At 35.5% G+C, this 6,233-nt stretch overlaps 1 long non-coding RNA gene across 1 annotated transcript; it reads right to left on the bottom strand.

Moving 5' to 3' along the window:
* Nucleotides 1–4,612: 4,612 nt before the first annotated feature.
* On the bottom strand, nt 4,613–6,233 carry LOC145034756 (uncharacterized). Its single transcript, XR_013678213.1, has 2 exons — nt 5,512–6,233; nt 4,613–5,412 (listed from the first exon to the last, which is right to left on the bottom strand). It is a non-coding gene; the product is annotated as an uncharacterized LOC145034756 (long non-coding RNA).

The following is a 6,233-nucleotide window of genomic DNA, read 5'->3' as shown; positions in this document are numbered from 1 at the left end:
ATCCGATGATGATGGTGATTGGTTTCTCCTGTGCGTGTGACCTTTTCTTTTATTTGACCGAATAAGATTTTAATGCATAAATTATTTTTACATATAGCAATAAGGTTTGTACTTCTTAAAATTCAGCCTTTGACCAAATATGTATGTGTGTATATATATTTCAAACATTAAGAAAAGGGTAAATTATATCGATCGTCCCTCGTGCACATGCCAGAAAACATGTTTAGTCCCTATTTTCAAAAATTAACTCGGACCGTCCCTGGGTTTCTTCTTTCTTGCATGCTTGGTCGCTATTGATATGAAATGACAACTTTACCCTTAGTAATTTCTTTTTCATTTTCTTTTATTTATTTATGAGTTTTAAATTTAAAAAATAAAAAAATAAACCAAATATCCCCTCTTGCCTTCCATTTCCCCATCTTTGCAACAAGGTTCTCCATAAATAACCCAGGACCACCTATCACCGCCTACACCTTCGACACCACCACCTGTCACCGTCATCTCCTTCGGCACCACCACCTATCGCCATCATCTCCTTCGGCACAACCATCTGTCACCTCCAATACTTCCTCCAACTAAAACATAATCTGAAAACTTTACACCTATCGAAAATCGATATGAACACAGGTGAAGGAGATCGGTCTTAGCATCGTCGATCTCGAAACCCTAGCCAATGGAGATCGATGGCGGCGCACAAGTGAATGAGATCCATGGCTTCATGTGTCAGTTTTGAAATCCTAAGAGGAGGCGGTGATGATGTTACTGAATGCTAGATATGCAACTACCTTTCATCTGCACTTCCAGCGACGCCTAAAGCACCACCCTTCATCTGCACTCCGGCTAAACCCGTCTTCTCCGCACCACCGTCACTGTGTTCTCCCTCATCCTCACCGACAGAAAAGGAAGAACAAATCTACTATTTTCTGCTTTCATCTTCGATTGTAAACCCTAGTTCCACCTCCACCTCAGTTCCAAACCCTAGATCTGATGTACATTCTGCCGGAGTATTACCTGACGTTTTGTGTCAAATTTGTTAGGGAAGAGCAAATTTACAAAGGGGTTTTGAAGGACAGATTAGTTGTGGAAGTGTGCGAGTGTGAAGAGTTGCAAGGCTGAGGAAGGTAAGTTTCTGGTGGTGCTACGATCTCTTTGTGGTGATTCAGGCCATGGTGGTGTTGATTTTCATTGATGTTGGTGATTAAGTGTTCTTCAAACAATATATATATATATATATATATATATATATATATATATATATATATATATATATATATATATATACTAGCCGTCTACCCGCGCAAAGCGGCGGGGCACGTGAGTTCTTTCGGTGATATGTTTCCATTACAAAATTGTTATGTTAAAAAAAACTACATGTTGAAGACAATATAATCAAACTATGGTGTTATTTGTTACATCATGCATCAAATAACCAATAAAAAGCAACCAGTCAAGACGACACAAAATTTAATCGTGCAATACTTCTTTATACACCACATTTGCTGTATAAACCCCATCACCTTTTGAATTTTCGTTAGGGTTTACTAATACTTTTGTATTGCAACGTGAAACCCCTCTGGACAATGCAACATAAAGTTGTCCATGCGAGAATACTGGTTCTGGAAGATAGATACCTACATATGGAATTGTTTGTCCCTGAGCTTTATTGATTGTCATTGCAAAGCACAATCGAATAGGAAACTGTTTCCTCATTAGAGGATCGATGGTTGCTACTAATTGCTTGTAACTGGTATTGGTTTCATATCGATGGATGTGGATTCGCATATGAAATCAATTGTGTTCGCATCTATGAAATCAGTTCGCATATGACATCAATTGAGTTCGCATTTGGTTTTGTGGGTCAAAACAGTTCGCATAAGAAGTTCACGATTTGTTTGAGGTTAATTGATTTTGATTTCGCAAGCTTGGAGTCGGAGATCTGGATTGTGTTCGCATCTATAGAATGCGAGGAGAATTTAATGGTGATATTCAGTTCGCATTTGGTGACACAAGTACGTGGTTGATGATTTTTGGTTGGTTCGCATTTGAAATTAGTGGGTTTCGCATTTGGCTTCGTATCTGGGTTTCTCAAACAACTGAAATGCGAATATGAGACAATTGATTAATTTCTCAGTTAATGCGATGAAATGCGAATGAACTCAAAGACGGATGGATGCAAGATGCGAAGAATTTGAATGAAAATGCGAAGTTTTTAATGTATAAATGCGAATTGGGGAAGAAAGCTTAGAGTTTCGCATTTGGCACCTGATCTTTTCAAGAAATAATATAAGTGGTCCAACTTCGCAAAATGGGGTCATTTAATCAGAAAATCGATCATTCTTCAAATATGACATTTAATCAGAAAATCGATCTAAAAATGAGACATTTGGTGTTTATCGATTTTTCAGGGTCGACGGGTTGTATGAAAAGCGAAGGCTGAGTAATTGAAAATTAGAGGATCGATGGTTGCTACTAATTGCTTGTAACTGGTATTGGTTTCATATCGATGGATGTGGATTCGCATATGAAATCAATTGTGTTCGCATCTATGAAATCAGTTCGCATATGACATCAATTGAGTTCGCATTTGGTTTTGTGGGTCAAAACAGTTCGCATAAGAAGTTCACGATTTGTTTGAGGTTAATTGATTTTGATTTCGCAAGCTTGGAGTCGGAGATCTGGATTGTGTTCGCATCTATGGAATGCGAGGAGAATTTAATGGTGATATTCAGTTCGCATTTGGTGACACAAGTACGTGGTTGATGATTTTTGGTTGGTTCGCATTTGAAATCAGTGGGTTTCGCATTTGGGTTCGTATCTGGGTTTCTCAAACAACTGAAATGCGAATATGAGACAACTGATTAATTTCTCAGTTAATGCGATGAAATGCGAATGAACTCAAAGACGGATGGATGCAAGATGCGAAGAATTTGAATGAAAATGCGAAGTTTTTAATGTATAAATGCGAATGAACTCAAAGACGGAAGAAAGTTTTTAATCTTAAATGAAATCATAGTTTCCTAATAAATTAATTAACAAAATACTTAACCCGAAAACAAAATCGAAAACCAAAATATAACCACATAACGTGAACCCACCAAACCAATTACGAATGTCAAGGAAAGACACATGAGAATTAACAAAAAAAAAAAAAAAAACTTTCATTCACAAATGGTATAATGCATAAATAAAGCTTATTTTTTTCATTTACATACAAAATATTAAGAACAAAACACTCCCATGTTCTTGTACATGATACATACAAAACAAAGAAGAAACTATTATTCATATGGTACCTTCAAATATAAGAATGATACAATAGTCAAATATGTATATGATAAAATTTGAAACAAATCAATCCAAATTCACAAAATTTTGTCAGTTAAAATTTTTTTGTTGTCTGACAATAAATGAAACCAAAAACTTATGCATTGCAATTTTCAAAAACAAAACTTACAAATGCGTTTACCCCAAACAATAACAAAAACTTACATATTGCAACTTTAAAGAAAAAACTAAACATTCAACTACAAGAGCTCTAAAAACCCAACAAGAAGATCATATTCAGATCTTAAGAAGCTTACCCACGATTTCTTTGAGATGTTGGTTTATATCAATCCATTTCAAGTCCTGTAAACACACATAAACACAAAGTTAGACAACTGGTATTGGTTTCATATCGATGGATGTGGATTCGCATATGAAATCAATTGTGTTCGCATATATGAAATCAGTTCACATATGACATCAATTGAGTTCGCATTTGGTTTTGTGGGTCAAAACAGTTCGCATAAGAAGTTCACGATTTGTTTGAGGTTAATTGATTTTGATTTCGCAAGCTTGGAGTCGGAGATCTGGATTGTGTTCGCATCTATAGAATGCGAGGAGAATTTAATGGTGATATTCAGTTCGCATTTGGTGACACAAGTACGTGGTTGATGATTTTTGGTTGGTTCGCATTTGAAATCAGTGGGTTTCGCATTTGGGTTCGTATCTGGGTTTCTCAAACAACTGAAATGTGAATATGAGACAACTGATTAATTTCTCAGTTAATGCGATGAAATGCGAATGAACTCAAAGACGGATGGATGCAAGATGCGAAGAATTTGAATGAAAATGCGAAGTTTTTAATGTATAAATGCGAATGAACTCAAAGACGGAAGAAAGTTTTTAATCTTAAATGAAATCATAGTTTCCTAATAAATTAATTAACAAAATACTTAACCCGAAAACAAAATCGAAAACCAAAATATAACCACATAACGTGAACCCACCAAACCAATTACGAATGTCAAAGAAAGACACATGAGAATTAACAAAAAAAAAAAAAAAAAAACTTTCATTCACAAATGGTATAATGCATAAATAAAGCTTATTTTTTTCATTTACATACAAAATATTAAGAACAAAACACTCCCATGTTCTTGTACATGATACATACAAAACAAAGAAGAAACTATTATTCATATGGTACCTTCAAATATAAGAATGATACAATAGTCAAATATGTATATGATAAAATTTGAAACAAATCAATCCAAATTCACAAAATTTTGTCAGTTAAATTTTTTTTGTTGTCTGACAATAAATGAAACCAAAAACTTATGCATTGCAATTTTCAAAAACAAAACTTACAAATGGGTTTACCCCAAACAATAACAAAAACTTACATATTGCAACTTTAAAGAAAAAACTAAACATTCAACTACAAGAGCTCTAAAAACCCAACAAGAAGATCATATTCAGATCTTAAGAAGCTTACCCACGATTTCTTTGAGATGTTGGTTTATATCAATCCATTTCAAGTCCTGTAAACACACATAAACACAAAGTTAGACATACGCATAGATACAGGACGATGGTCAGCAGCACCGGAATTTTAGAAGGATGCATAGAGGAAACTAATATGTGGAAGCTATGAGGTAGCTTTTTGATAGAGAGACAGAAAGGGGAAGTGCAAAGAACGATAACAAAGGTGGTGGGTTTAGCAAGCATTGTTATTTTTCTTGAAAACAAACATTAATTAAATGGATAAGGATTCAACAACTACAGTAAAATGATAGAGTAATAAGATATTTCCTTCATTAACTGGAGTCCATATCAGTACAGATAGTTGAAGATATACCTGAATTGATACAGATAGTTGAGAAATGTCAAAAGGACACAAATACCCTTAGTACCACTTAAACAAGAAAGCTTTACTCTAGATACACTTATACAAGAATATTTAATATACAAATGATTACCCAAAATGTAGACAAACATCAGAACCTGAAATGGAGAGGAAACACCGGAAATTGAGAGTAAACATTGACGATTATGTGATAAATGACTGAAAAGAACACTTTAAAATTGCTAACAAAAACCTGTATTGTTAGAGAACGTTTGTAAATTAATAGTGTTTGCCTCCTGGTTCTGCAATAGAGAGAGAGAGAGAGAGATGGTTGGAGACCTATGACCACAAAAAGAGAAATTCTCAAATTCACAAAATTTTGTCAGTTAAAGAGCACTAACCTTGAAATCGTGTTGGATCCTGGTCCACTGTGACACTTGTGAAAATGGTTGTCTGAGGTTTCTAGAGAGTCGAGTGCGACCAGCTGTGAGTAGTAGATGGTTAGGTCTCCAGGTATGTGTGTAAAATGCGTAACACTTACGACCTCACAGATAAGAAATTTTTTGCAGTCAATTGGTCATATAAGGGGATGGGGCAGAGATATGAAGAAAAAGATTCGTTCTAGACTTGACCGGTGCAATCGATCAAAATCAAATAATTAGAGAATAGAACAGTAGCATATGCTAGATGTCGAGAGATGGGGGTTGTGAACGGTGGTAAGATGAAGTGCGATGATGATGAAGGTGGCCTGTTTGATGGTAGTGAAGGTTATGTGACAACAAAGTTTACTGATGGTGTTGTGATGTTCGATATTCGGGTTTCTAAAGGAGATATGCAAGAGAAGAGAAAGGCAGAGGTGTTTAGCAGCGACTGTAATGGTCTCAGTGGTCAAGGTGTGGTGGGTAACTGCGTCGAATATGGGAGGAATTTTAGAGTATTTAATAGAGAGGGAGAGAGTTCAAGGAGAGAAGAGATGGCGACTCATCTAGGGTTATTCTACAAGGAAGGGCTATAGATACTAAGATAAGAGATGATATATAAAGTTTATCTATAGACCGATTCAATTGGCAAAATCTGAGGAAGACGGGTTCTTCTTTGACCAGTTCAATTTGAAGAAGAAAGC

This window comes from Lactuca saligna, chromosome 3 (assembly GCF_052625555.1).
Source record: "Lactuca saligna cultivar CGN05327 chromosome 3, ASM5262555v1, whole genome shotgun sequence".
Taxonomy (NCBI): domain Eukaryota; kingdom Viridiplantae; phylum Streptophyta; class Magnoliopsida; order Asterales; family Asteraceae; genus Lactuca; species Lactuca saligna.
The sequence above is the reverse complement of the archived record's forward strand: the minus strand, read 5'-3'. Positions and strand labels throughout refer to the sequence as shown.